This window comes from Dromiciops gliroides, chromosome 5 (genome assembly GCF_019393635.1).
Source record: "Dromiciops gliroides isolate mDroGli1 chromosome 5, mDroGli1.pri, whole genome shotgun sequence".
Taxonomy (NCBI): Eukaryota; Metazoa; Chordata; class Mammalia; order Microbiotheria; family Microbiotheriidae; genus Dromiciops; species Dromiciops gliroides.
In genome coordinates, this window is record NC_057865.1 from 44,785,098 (window position 1) to 44,800,227 (window position 15,130).

At 42.0% G+C, this 15,130-nt stretch overlaps 1 protein-coding gene across 1 annotated transcript in view; it reads left to right on the forward strand.

Annotated features, from left to right (window-relative positions):
• Nucleotides 1-275: 275 nt before the first annotated feature.
• TRAK1 (trafficking kinesin protein 1) overlaps nucleotides 276-15,130 on the forward strand; it is a 153,392-nt gene continuing 138,537 nt past the window's right edge. The window contains 1 exon segment of the mRNA XM_043965550.1: nucleotides 276-551. The gene's annotated coding sequence lies outside the window, so the exon portion shown is untranslated.

Sequence of the window (15,130 nt, forward strand, 5' to 3'; positions counted from 1 at the left end):
TGATTTCAGCTCTGTCCAGGTATGGATGTCATTAGTTTATCACTCCTCTACTCTGTCTACTTGGGAAGGGAAGAAAATCCTTGAGTCCTGCCAAGAGACTTCACATATTCTCATTGAGTCTGTCCTGCAGACTCACCTGTTTAAAAATGATGGCAGGTGATATATATTTTTTAATAAATGTCAGTTTCATTAGATATGTTTGGGAGTGGCTGCTTAGGCATTGTAGAACTTAATCTTGTTCCTCTTCTGATCTGATATTCTCTCTGCAGATCCTTCTCCAAGAGCTGCTGTGTCCAGAAGACTTAGATTTGAAACCCCCACCTCCTGGCACTGGTCCCCCCATGGCAGTTTGTATATCCCAGTGAAACCTGCCAAGCTGGACGCCACAGCTTTGCCCACCGACATCTTGGCCACCACTGTGCCCCTTCCTGAGACTTGCGATCATGCGGTCTTAGCCTGTAGCCCGGGCATTCACGAAGAACACTATGTAAGTGAAGCCTTGGAAGATGTGTCAGATTGCAGGAAATACCGAGATGCCTGCACCATTACTGGTAAGTAAGTGGCCCTTGATTTTATATGTTCCGACCACACGTGTAAAGTCCTCCCTCTACTCTTTTTATTTCTTTCTTTCTTTTTTTTTTGTGAGGCAATTAGGGTTAAGTGACTTGCCCAGGGTCACACAATTAGTAAATTGTCAAGTGTCTGAGGCCAGATTTGAACTCAGGTCCTCCTGACTCCAGGGCCAGTGCTCCATCTACTGCGCCACCTAGCTGCCCTCCTCCCTCTACTCTTAAAACTCTTCAGTGGCACCTTAGTGTTTCTAAGATAAATGCTTGGTTTGGCATTAAAGCCCTCTTGCAGTCGGTGTCCCAAGAATCTCATGAAGGACTCCTCTTCATGCATTCTTCATTCTAGACAGATTTGGCTCCTCGCTGTTCTCTGGACCTCATGCACAACATTGTGTCTCCCACCTCTGCCTTACACCAGTGGTCCTCCATGTCTGCGATGCTCTTCCTCCTCACCCCTGACCCTTCAAATCTCTAACTTCTTTGTAGGCATAGTGTGAGTGTTGTCATCTCCTGCTTAAGTAAGGGCTTAATTGATCTCTGTATCTTCAGGGTTGGTTTTTCCCTTTTGAAATTGTTTTGTGTTATTTTGAGCATATGTTCTTTGCTTTCCCCAAAGCTCAGCCTGAGGCCCACCACTTATGGGAAGCCTTTCCTCCTTCCCTCCATATTACTTTGTGTTTACTGTACATGTAGTTTTCCTCTATAAAAATCTCCTTGAGCCTGGGAAATTTTTTTTTCTTTGTACCTCCAGTGCTTCAGTCTGTCAATGTTTATTAAACACCTCTTTTGAGGCATGGCAACAGTTAAGCCAAGAGGTTGATGAGGATCTGAATTGGGGGAGTGGCCGTGTGGGTGGAGAGATGTCCCATTTGTGGGAGATCTACAGGACTTGGCAACAACTTCGTGGCAAACTGAGGAAAAAAGGATTAAGTGACTTGGCCAGGGTCATTCAGCTAGTAAGTATCTGAGGTGAGATTTTAACTCAGGTCCTCCTGACTTCAGTGCTAGTGCTTTATCCACCGCACCACCTAGCTTTCCCTAATTCTTACAGTCTAATGGAGGAGACAGCATGTAAACAAAAAATACAAGGCAAACTATATGCATAATCAATAGGAAATACCTAACAGAGGGAAGTCACTAGAATTAAGGGGAGTTGGGAAAGGCTTGGGAGCTCAGTGGACGAGAGCCTGGAGTCAGGAAGACCTGCATTCAAATGTGGTCTCGGACACCAATAAGGGCAAGTCACTTAACCCTTTTTGCCTCAGTTTCCTCATTTGTAAAATGAGCTGTAAAAGGAAGTTGTCAGGAAATGGAGCAAGAAAACCCCAAATGGGGCCACAAAGAGTCAGATATGACTGAACAACAATAACAGGAAAGGCTTCCTACAGAACATGGGATTTTAGTGGGGACTTAAAGGAAGCCAAGGAGCTATAAGTAGTCCTAGTATTCCAGGCATGAGGGACAGCCAGAGAAAGTGCCTAGAGCCGAGGAATGAAGTGTGATGTCAGCGGACGGAAGAGCACATGTTGGGGACTGAGGCATAAGAAGACTGGAAAAGTAGGAGGGTACGAGGCCATGAAGGGGCTTCGAATGCCAAGCAGAACAGTTTGTATTTACTCCTGGAGGCAATGGGAAGCCCCCAGCATTTATTGAGTAGGCAACGATAGCGAGTCCAGGATGACTCCTGGCTTGTGAGCCGGAGAGACTGGAAAGATGGTGTTGCCCTCCACGGTAATGGGGTAAAGGCAAAAGAGAATAGTTTTGTTTTATACTTATTGTTGAGATGTCTGCAAGGTAGCTGGGTGTGTGAGACTGGAGTTCAGCAGAGAAGTTAGGGTGGGGGTTAAGAACCATCAGCAAAGGGGTGGTGATTAAATCCATGGGAGCTGATGAGATCACCAGGTGAAGACAATTAAATCCACAGGAGCTCGTGAGATCCCTTAGTGAAGAGTAGTGGGGCCCAGGACAGAACCCTGAGGGGACACTGTGGTGCTTGTTTTTCAGTTGTGTCTGACTCTCCATGGGGGTGCAAAGAAAGTACAATCATTTTCTACCCTAAGAAAGGGTGTGGGTGGGTATTCTAAAGAAATTAGAAACCTAAATCCTTAGGGACTGATTTACTCAGGTATTATATCCTCCCAGGGGAATGTAAGCCCCTAAATGGGAGATTGTTTTTGTTCTGGTTAAGAAGCCCTTGTTACTTAGTGGAGGCTTTGTTAAGTACTTGTTGAACCGAATTAAAGTTACTTCAGGCACATAGCCCCAGAGGGCCAGGCCAAAGGAACATGAAATGGAAAATAATGGAAGGAAGACTTTTGGTGTGCATAGTAGGCCCTTAGTAGATGTTGATTTGTTGACTGATTGATTTGCAAAGCTGTAACATGTTTTGTATCATGTAAATGCCCTTTAAAATGATTCTGGCACAGAACCTTTGGAATTGCTTATCTGTCAGTCAGCATCATTTATCAATTGCCCATAGTACAAGTACAGCAGGGTATTTGTCCATTCTGTGCTTTGCAGTATCTGTGAAACTGTTGATTTGGGGACTTTCTCTTGGGAGGCAAATCATGGCTCAGAGCAGTGGCCTTCTGGGCTGCCAGATGAGCTTCCAAACTCTACTCTTCACAGTCAAATGTTGTTGGTCTTTGATTCTCTCAGAGGACCAATGACATAGAGGTATTGACGTGGGTGTGGATTGGATTTAAGTGATGCAGAGCTATGCAAAGTTGTCGACCTCACTGTCTCTTCCAGAGTCATTGAGTTCCAGTGGCAAGATAAGAGTCAACAAAATTGGTAGGTGGCTAAGGATGCAGTAAGATGACTGTGGTTTTTATAAGATCTCTAGGGCAGGAGCTAGTTGTCTATCAGTCAATCAACAAGCATTTATTAAATTGCTACTGTGTGTGTGTGTGTGTGTGTGTGTGTGTGTGTGTGTCTGAAGAGATTTAAATATTAATCCGAGGAGTTTATGATCCTACAAGCAACAAGGAGCCACTGAAGTTTATTGAGGCATTTGGGGTAGGGGTGTGACAGTCAGATGTGTTTGGTGTCTTCGTGGAAGGAAGAGGGATTGGAGTCAGTCAACAAACATTTGTTAAAGTATCATCAGTAACCCCAGTGCCAGCCACTGGGCTAAGGCCCGGTATGAAAGGAGCTTGTAAGCTCCTTGAAGGAAGGGACTAATGGGGAAAGATAACAAAAGGAAGCTATAAAGGGAGGGGAAGTGGGGTGGGGGGAAGGGATGCATGGTAGCGAAATCCCAAAGTAGTGCAGCCAGGTGGGAAATGAAGAGATGTAATGAGCTGAGCTCCTTCGTGGCCCCATACTCTTATCTGAGGGGAAAGGGGTAGTGATGAAGATGAGTGGGAGTGGGGGAGAAGCTTGAGGCAGGAAGGCATGGCAACAGTTAAGCCAAAAGGTTGATGAGGATCTGAATTAGGGGAGTGGCCATGTGGGTGGAAAGGAGATGTCCCATTTGTGGGAGATCTACAGGACTTGGCAATAACTTCGGAATGGAGCTGAGAATGAAGAGGTGACAGAAAGCAATGTTTCAAGCCTTTGGTAACTGTGAGGATAAGTGGTGCGTTTTATGATAATGGAGAAATTCAGGAGAGGGGAGGGTTTTGGGGAAAAGAAAATGAGGTCCATTTTGGCCATGTTGCATCCAGCTGGAAATGACTAGTAGGTGTTTGGTGTGAGATTAGCTCAGGAGAGAGATTGGGGCTGGATTGTACCCAAGGGAGCCTTGCAAACAGGAGGCACCTAATGAATATTTGTTCCAACAGAGGGTACAACAGAGCCATCCTAGATCCCTTTGCAGTTTGCAGATGGAAAGTTGCCAGGGCTTGTCACTCCTCTAACATAGCCATAGAGAAGCTAGGACCACCTTCACATGACCAATGAAACAGTGGAGCATATGGGGCACAGTGGAGAGAGTTCTGGAGTCAGGAGGACCTGGGTTCAAATGCAGCTGTGTGACCTTGGGCAAATTCACCTCTGTCTACCTCACTTTCCTCATCTGTAAAATAGAACAATAATATCACGTACCTCCCAGGGCTGTTGTGAGGGTCAAATGAGAGAAGGTTTATAAAGCACTTTGCAAACTAGAAAAGCACAGATTCCTAGAAAAAGCATGACTTCAGTGGAGAGTCGCATGCAGAGAGAGACCAGGAACTGGTGCAGAGCCCCGTGACTGAGATTAAATTTTAATTAGAGAGAAAGGATGATGGGTCACTCACACCTTCTCAACAGCCGTATTGGTTTTTGCCCTTGAGATTATGAGAAGGTTAATGTGAATGTGCTGTGTGCGTTGCACACATACATATACATACACTCAGAGAGAAAATGATTACATCCGTAAAAGTTTCATAGATGAGATCATCATTTTTGGTTTTTGTTTTCCTTTTCATCCATACTCTTTCCTCCAGGTTGATATCCTTAATAGTGGAAAGAGAACATGGTTCATGGTGAGGAAGACCTGCCTGTTGTGTCCCAGACAGTCAGACATGCTCCCAGTGCCAGCACTCTCTCTTAATCTAGGTTTAACGTTTGGACAGAATAAAGCACTTGCAAGTCACTAAACATTTAACAAAGGAGCAGGTTTATTTAGCCCTGACACAACGAGAATGTGCAACAATATGGTGTCATGGAAAAAGCCTTGGGACTGGGAGTCAGGAGACCTACTTAGGGGCTGCATGCTGATAGAGTAAGTAATCCCTTCACCCCTATGGGGGGGGGGCTCTAGTTCCTCACTTGAAAAATGAGAGGGGGCCCCTCCTCTCCATCTAGAAAAGCTGGTCAGTCGTCATCAGAGTCTTAGGCACCCAACATGCTGGAGAGATGCAGAATTCATGGGCCTGGACCTTTCATGACCTGGATGCTGCCTCAGAAACCCCGGGGGCTGTTCAGGTCCCAGGGGCAGCTCTGTCCTGGGCCTACCCCATGTTGGCTGGAGAAAAGGCTGTGTCAGGGATGCTAAAGTCGTTTAGGTCTTGGGGACATCTTTGCCCTATCACAACCTCTTAAGATAAGTTGCAGAACAGACGCTGATCTGTGTGGGCAAAGGGAGTTCTTTGTACTGATGATGGGTCTGAGCCCCTGAACATGCGATTGATGAATGATTGGGAGGGAATCCTAGGATTTAGAGGTCATTCATTGCCATCATTTTATGGATGAGGAAGCTGGAGACTTGCCTAAAGTGATACGGGGAATACAGAGGAGAGCTGGGACAAGATCACGGTTCTCTTGTCTCCAAATCCTGTGATTTCCACCACACGTCTCTAAGGAGGAAATTGCCTGATATGGCAGTCTGGTTAACATACCTTTTGTTTTTTAAGAAGGGACAGAAAGATAGCATGGTATAGTGGGGAAAATCCTAGGACAACTAGGTGGCACCATGGTGCATAGAGGGCTGAGCCTGGAGTCAGACAGACTTCAGTTCAAATCTTGTCTCAGACACATACTAGCTGAATGACCCTGGACAAGTCACTTCACCCTGTTTGCCTTAGTTTCCTCATCTGTAAAAATGAACTGGAGAAGGAAATGGCAAACCACTCCAGTATCTTTGTCAAGAAAACCCCAAATGGGGTCATGAAGAGTTAGACATGACTGAAACAACTCATCTACAACAAAGGTCATGGGACCTGACTCTGCCATTGATTAATTGTGTGACCTTGGACAGGTCAGTTAGTTGGGCTTCAACCTCTTTATTAGTGACTCTTCTGTCTTTAGCATTAAATGAATTAAGGTTAGAATGAAGCTTTTTTTTGGTGAGAAGGGGAATGCATTGCAAAACAGTATGATGCTGTAGAAAGAATGCTAAATGTGGGGCTCAGAACCTGGCAATCTTGGGCAAATCACTTAATCTTTTTTGCCTCAGTTTCTTCATCTGTAAAATGTGAAGAATTTGACTGACCTCATGAAAAGTCAGGGTCAGGGTCAGGGAGAAACTGTCACAATTTTTTAAAGCAAAATGTTGAAGAAATGAAGCTCATTTTAAATCACAGCCTTATATAAGATTTTTTCCTCCTTTCTTTTAGAGGGGTGTCTTTTAGCAATGTACAAAATGGATTATTGTCTCATGAGGTCTCATCCGACCTTAGATTTGTCTATGGCTGCAACGGGGTACCGGGCTCTCTGTGAGGAAATCAATGTCTTGGTCTCAGCTTTGTACCATCAAGTGTGGGGTACCCCCAGGCAATCCTCTTTGAACCTCCTTTTCCTCATATTTGAGAAGGGGGTTGAACTAGGTAGCCCCTAACTTGCCACAAATAATATGTCCTATTTTTTTTAGTCTTGGAAACAGGTCGATGGTTTGAAAGCTAATAAACCTGATAGGGGTAGCTAGGTAGCCTAGTGGATAGAGCACTGGGCCTGCAGTCAGGAGGACTCATCTTCCTGAGTTCAAATCTGGTCTCAGACACTTAGCTGTGTGACCCTGGGCAAATTACTTAACCCTGTTTGCCTCAGTTTCTTCACTATAAAGTGAGCTGGAGAAGGAAATGACGAACCACTCTAGTATCTTCGCCAAGAAAACTTCAAGTGGGGTCTCAAAGAGTTGGACGTGACTGAACAACAAAAAACCTGATAGGATCTATCAACTTGGTCCTTTCATAATTTCTGCAAAGAACATTTCAGGAGACCAGATTTGTATTTGACTTTAATTACATATAATGCTCACTAAGTTTACAGAGATGTGAATGGTGGGGTGGGCTTGATTTTATTCATCTGGGGAAGAGGAGGAGAAGCAGGGCACAGCAAAGAGCCTCCGGTGACCAGAACATCATCTGCTATCATTGTGCCAGATTCTAGGTATGTGGTTTTCTGTTAAGGGTGGTGTTAACAGAGTGCAGAGAAGAGAATTTGGGCAGGTATCCCAGAGTTACATAACCAGTTGTGATCTTTGAACAGCTCAGATTCTGAAGACCTGCCCCAGCATACAAACTAAGAGAAAGGAGGGGGTAGGAGGCAGCTGGGTGGCAGCCGCTGTGGGGCTTGGAGGCTTTGCTCATTCAGACCAGTTTCATGATTGGTTCTCAGTGGTCCTCTGATTTTGGTTTTTGCCCATGGCGTTGGTGGCACAGGTTGGGGAGCCCTTAATCACCCATTCTTTGGTAAGACTTCAGCCCGAACTGATAAGGACAAATAATTTTGGTAAGTGTAACTGACTACAGGCTTTTTTCTTTTTTTAAAGTTGTCTTGTGTATTTTTAGTCTGACCCTGATGGTAGCAAAAGTTCTTTTTATGTCCGGCACTACTCTACCCTTGTACCTGTGGAATGCTCTCAGGAGATCTGGAGTAGCTTTTTTTTTAATTTGAGGATGCATGGTTATGATCTTTCATTTCATTTAGGGTTTGGGGGCAGGGCATAGGTGGTGGGAAGAGTTTGAGATTTAAAGTCTGGAGAGCTCCCTTTCATTCTCATCCCTTCCACTGACTATTGGCTTCTTTGTGTCCGGGAGGCAGTAGAAAGAATCCTGGATTTGCAGCCTCAGGTCCTGGGTTCAAATTCCAGCTCTGCTATTAAAAGTGTCAGATTTAAAAAGGAATATTATGGAGTTACGGGTAACAGGTTTTGAAAATGCTATGGCTGAAGTGCAGTAGGAATTTCAAGTTAGAGCTAGAAGGAACTACAGAGGTCAACGAGCCAAAGCCTCTAATTTTATGAACGAAGAAATCGATGCTTACAGGAGTCAAGCAACGTTGATGATGATGGTGCTGGTGGTATAGTGGTGGTGGTGTTTCTGCTGCTGCTGCTAATGATGATGGTAAAAATAATGTCCAAGTCTTATGGATAGAAAGTGGTAAGAGGTTATCACCTCTGATTCCAAATCCAGGGTTCTTTGCCATTCAATCAGAATAGGTTGGTGGAATGAAATTTCTTTGATATTATAGAGTGGGCTAACTGAGGTAATTAGTGGCTTAGAGGCTGAGAACTATTTGCTCTCCCTTTGCTGAGCTTTTGCTTTTCTTCCAACTGGAATGCCCTCTTCTTTCCATCTGTGCCTGCTGAAATCCTACCCATTCTTGGAGGCCTGTCTCAAAAGGTCAGGTCCTCTTGTGTGACAGCCTTCCCCGTTACCCTGGCCAGAAGGGACCGCTCCCCACTCAGAACTCTGACAGCTTCTTGTTCAGACATTTTATCATGTATTGCTTTGCATTGTGCTTTTTCATTTGTGTTATAGTAGAAATCCTGCTGGGCTGGGAGTTAGGAAACCTTGGTTCTACTCTTGGTCCTGGTGCCAGCCAGATGGCTGAATGAGCATAGGTACGCTAGTTACCTCACCTCTCAAACGAGAATGAGGGGTTTTGACTTAAATGATCTCTCTGCCCCTAACTTGCTTCCTTTCAGATTTTAAGTTCCCTGAGGAGGGTGGAAGAGATCATTCACATCATTCAGTGGAAGCAGCTAGGTGGTGCCATGGTGCACAGAGCACCCGGCCTGGGGTCAGGAAGAGCTGAGTTCAAATTCTGCTTCTGATACCACAGCAAGCAAGTCAGTTATCTTCTGTTTACCTCAGTTTCCTCATGTGTAAAATGGGGGTCATAAAAGCATCTCTCAGGATTGTTATATGAGGATCAAATGAGATAATATTCTAAAGCACTTAGCATGGTGCCTGGCACATAGTAGGCACTTAATAAATGTTCATTGATTACTTTTTATTCTTGAAAGGTTTCGGGAGTAGAAATGAATCATTATGTATCATTACACCTGACTTATTACATCACATGATGGTTTTTTAGGGACAGTTTTGGTGCACACGAATACCATTTCAGACTCCAAGCCTTTCTATCCACCCTGCTGCGGAATTCTCCCATCTTTCTGTGTCTTTCTCTTAGAATGTGATCTCCTTGAGATCAGGGACTATCTCATTCTATTTGTTTTCCCAGCAATTAGCACAGTGCTTGACACTTGATGCTTAATAAATGCTCTTTCATTCATTCTAAGGTAACTCTTTATAGGCAAGTTATCCTATGAAAGAAAAGAGAAACAGACTGTGGAACATCTAATTCTTTTGACAGAATGAAAGAATGTAACCTCTAGTTAAGGAATAACAAATTCTTTCTTTCCCTTTCTTGATCTTTCTTTTGTTCATCATCCATAAATGATTAGTTTTAGCTAGCTGTTTATGGAAACTTCTTTAGTATCGGAAGTCAGTTTGTTGCTCCTGCATTTAATATAGGGTTGATGACATATCCTTAGGTTGGGTAATTTTAACTTCAGCAAAAGAAAAAAGCAGACATGGAGAACTGACTCTTTTTCTCAGTCTTTTCCAGCTTAAACTAGGCAATGTTAATCTCCTCCATGAGACTGCTGACAAGTGGACAGGTTCAGCGTTTTTTTCTAATGATTTACTAGTGATTGATTCTTAAGACCTGAGAATTCACATGTGGGGAATCCCCTCTGTAAAAGCAGAAAGACTGTTATTCTTAGGGAATTGCCTGGGCATACTGAAAGGTTGGGTAATTGGACCATGGTAACCCATATATATCAATAGGGATTTGGCCCAAGGTCATATAACCATAGATTTAGTATTGGAAGGGACTTTAGAGGTCCTATCCCTTCATTTTACAGAGGAGGAAACTGAGGCTCAGTGATCTGTAATAGGTCACATTAGTGACTAATAGGTCACATTAGTGACTGAGTCCAGGTCTTCTGACTCCAAATTAAGTTTCCCCTGTGCCACCTGGCTTCAAGGCCAATCTCCCTATATGCACAATATACTTAAATATTACTTTGAAGTTTACAGAGTACACTATCTTTCATTTGACACTCAAAATAATGCTGTGAGTGTCATTATCTTAGTTTCACAGATCCAGAGACTGTGCTTTACTGAGGTTAAGGGACTTGCTCACAGTTGTATGATGAGCAAGTGATTAAGCCAAGATTCAAACAAAGGACTTCTGATTTCCAATCCAGGTTCTTTTTGACTCTACATATAATGATTATATTTGATATTATCATAGGGAGTCAGGGAATCATAAGGGAATAGAGGAATCTTGAAGGTCATCAAGGTCCACCTTCTCAATTTACATAAGAGGAAACTCATCCAGGGTCACCAAGCTTAAATGAATGAAAAAAGTGATCAGATGTTTACTATATGCCAAGTACTGGGCTGCAAAGGTTAGATGGAATTAGTACCATCACACCAGTGGATAGAACTCTTGGCTGTGGAGTCAAGGAAGTCTTATTTCCAATCTATCTCTGACCATGGTCTAGTTACTTAACCTCTCTCTCCAGGCAATGCTCTGAGATTATCTCAGGCTACTCTATCTTTCTGTTTTGGTGGAGGGACTTTATACATCAGGGTGTTCTCTGTGATAATGAAATCACTGATCTAGGGCCCAAAACTATATGATAATCCCTTGAATTTGTATAGAATTTTACTGTCTACCATGTTATGAATTTAATCTGTACACATAAACACTTAAAATTAATAGCTGGCTATTAATAGACAACCATTCATTTACTCTGTGACTTGAGATCATCAGAACAGTGGTGTCATTTTAAGATGTAAATGGGAAATATTTAATAAAATAAGTAAAAATGCAATTAGAACACAGATAATATTAATAACTTCTAAGTCAGTAAGGTGCTGTAAAGATCCTTATGTACAGTTTAGTGGTCTCATTTCTATTTGAGTTTGATACCAATATATTAGAGTATTCAGGAGTATTATAGGAGCTTGTTGTTAACTTGCAGATTCCTGATCTGTAGGAGAATGAGAATATTCATTTAATTAATTAAATTTAGACTCAATCGAGTCTAAACATAATTGCATCAGGAACCTCATTTAAAAAATAGAGGATATGATTTCTAATGTCTCTCCAAATATATACCTATGCATATGCATATTCATATATAGATGTGTCTGTATATGTGTGTGTGTGTGTGTGTGTGTGTGTATGCTATCTCATTTTTCTGATCTTCTGCTAATGTGGAAAATGGAGATAATACTAATACCTACCCAATCTACCTCACCAAATTTCTTATAAGAATTAAATTATTCTCATAAAAATTAAATTCTGCCAAATCTCCTCCCCCCATCTTCTACCCCTTTTGAGCCTGAGGATGGAACAGTTGGCAGAGAGGAGCAGTCCAAGTCTTAAGGGCCCTGAGCTTATTTTTAGATGGACACTCCCTATCCCAGGTATCCTGGAGCATCCATGCAGGATTCAGGTAGTTCATGAACCATCAGCCCCAGTCAATAGCTCCTATAAACCTGCTTGCTATGAAAATGAAACTGTTATACTCATTCACTCTTCATTGTTCTTGCTGCCTTGAGCAGTGCCCTTCTCCATTGACTAGCCCATGATTCCTGAAAGAAAAAAAAATCACAGCCTGGATATGTTAGAATGAGCCTCTGTGTCCTCTTCATCATTTCCTCAAAGTCATATTGTTTCAGGGAAAAAGTAAAGTCTAAATTGGGGCAGGTAGGTGGTGCAGTGGATAGAGCACTGACTCTGGAATCAAGAGGATCTGAGTTCAAATCTCACCTCAGACATTTACTTACTACCTATGTGACCTTGGGCAAGTCATTTAACCCCAATTGCTTTAAACATCCTGGGCCATGCCCAGTTGTCCTGATGAATATCTTGCCACTGTACCCAGATGGCACTGGTAGAGAGAGCTTGGTGACCCTTCACAGCTCTCCTTTACCTAAATCCTATTTAGTGCAAGTCATGAAATCACCCCTTAATGTCATGGTCCTTTTCAAGAATGAAGGACAAACAACAACAAGAAGGTCTAAAGTAGTTGAGCTTTTTTTTTTTTTCTGTCTAACAATGGCATTTTGTCCTGCCTTGATAGGAACATCAATGAATTACATTGATGAATTTCAAGAATTTGCCTCTGGAGGCTTAATTTATTGCTTGGGAATGTTTTTCAAGAGTGTTGGCATCATTACATTAGTCCATACCATCTGGCTTGGCTTTTTGTGGCCATAGAGGGGGCAGCACATTACTGTTACTTGGAAATACTTATACCAAGGTCTTTCAGATACTTTATGATTAATTCTGCATGAGATCTCCAAACCATGATTACTTCAGTCATGAAATTAGGGGAGGGGTAAAGAAAATGCAGAAGAGAGAACAGAACATTGCAGAGGAAAAAAAAGAAAAAGAAAATTTCACTGACTTTGACAGATTTAAACAATAAAAATATTGTGAACTGAAATGGTATGATTTGTGTTGGATGGGTTCCTACAATGAAAAAATGAGATATTGTATTAAATGTCCATTTCATTTAATTTCAACCGTCAATACAGTAGCTCACCCCTCATATCTAATCAGTGGTCAAATTTTCTACCTTAATAGTATCTCTCAAATATGCCCATTTCTCTCTTCTGATACTGCCACCATCTTGGTACAGGCTCTCATCACCTCTTGGTTGTAGTCTGCAGGTGGGTCTCTGTGCATCATCAAATACTCTTTATATAGAATTGGCCACTGGATGTTTTTAAATAATGATTTTATATTTTAATCTTGATTTTACTGTATGGATTTTCTAAATTAGTAAGTAAAGATGAAAAAGTTAGTGCTTCAATTATTTTTATTCTTTTAAAGAAATAATTATACCATTTACTCCATTAGTTTTATAGCAAATTATAAATATAATTCATACTGCCTTTTTAAAAAAAACATCAATTTGTCTCATTGTGGCATAATCTGGTTATTTTTACCTAAAAATGTGAATTTTTAGAAGAATTTGAGAAGACATCTGTGTGGTCATTCATTCATTTGGGTTGTAAATCTTCACAAGCAGCAGTTAATATTCCACATGCTGATGGATAGTATATGTCTTCTAGTAGTTTTATGATGTTGAGTAATTGCCAATTTTTGAAAACTACAGATCCAAAGCTTTGCCTGCCAACTTATGTCTAAAAAGTCAATGCTGCTTCAGATGCTTGGTCTAGTGTAGTTTATATGAGATGGAAAAAATTATTTTAACTATAGTAACTTTTACAGAGATTTCTCCCCTGTGCCTTTACAATTATATCAGAGACACTTTGAATGATGGGTAAGAGGATACTTCTGTATTTGGTCAGTATTAATGAGGTTAGGCCAACCATCTGTTGAATTATGAGGAATTAATTGGAATGATCATTGAAATGAGATAGGATGATAGAATATTGTGCCTGTAGGTATTTTGGATTTTATCTGGTTAAAATATCTAATGATAGGGATGAAGAAACTGAGGCCCAGTAAGACATGACTTGTTCAAATTCGATCAACAAGTTTGTGGCAGAGTTCACATTTTTATTTCTTTTAGGCTGCAGAGGGTTTTCTGAGTCAGGGTTCCCTGCCCACCCAGTCACCATCCTTCTTTACGTCTTCAGCCTTTGACACCATTGATCACCCTCTTCTCATTGATAATTTCTTCTCTCCAGGTTTTGCATGACACTGTTCTCTCTTTGGTTCTTCTATCTGTCTGTTTCTTTTCTGTTTCCTTGACTGGATCTTCATCCATGTCACACCTACAAAGTGTGGGTGTCCCATAGGAGGACTATGTCTGGACCCTCTATTTTTCTTCCTCTATGTTATTTTTGGCAAGTAGGTGGCACAGTGGATAGAGTACTGGGCTTGGAATCAGGAAGACTTATCTTCAGGAGTTCAAATCTGGCTTCATACACTTATAAGCTGTGTGACCCTGGGCAAGTCACTTAGCCCTGTTTACCTCAGTTTCATTGTCTAGAAAATGAGCTGGAGAAGGATAACAGCAAATCACTCCAGTATCTTTGCCAGGTAAACCCCAAAATGGGGTCATAGGGAATTGGACATGACTGAAATGACCGAACAACAACTATATTATTTCACCTGGTAACCACATCTACCATCAATCATCTCTGCTGATTATTCTCAAATCTATTTATTCAGCTATAACCTCTCTGTTGACCGCCCCAAGACTACCTGTTGTACATCTCCTACTGCCTGTCGTGCACCTTGAATTGGATTTGCTATAGAAATCTTAAACACAATGTCCAAAACTGAACTCTTCCTTACCCCCAAACCCTTTCTTCCTAATTTCTGTATTGCTATTGAGAGTACCATTATCTTTCAAGTCATTCAGGCTTACCATCTAGATGTCATCCTTGAATCCTCACTCTTACCCCTCATATGTCCAATCAATGGTCAAGTTTCCTACCTTCTTAACACATCCTGAATACACCCATCTTCTCTCTGATATTGCTACCACCTTGGTGCAGACCCTCATCACCTTACATCTGAACTATCGCAGTAGCTTGCTGGCGGGTCTCCTGGCCTCAAGTCTCTTCCCATTTTACTCACCTGTCAAAATGATCTTATTAAAATGCAGATCTGACCATTTCTCCCATCCCCACCCTCCCATTTAGTCAACTCTATTGGTTCTCTATCATCTCTAGGACCCAATATAAAATTCTGTGGCTTTCAAAGTCCTTCATAACATGACCCCTTCCTACCTTTTGAGTACTCCACCTGCCCCGCTCTGCAGTCTAATGAAACTAACTTCCTTGTTCTTCCTCCATTTTCCAAATCTCCCAATTCAAAGCTTTGTCAATGGTTGTCCCCCAATTCCTGGAACT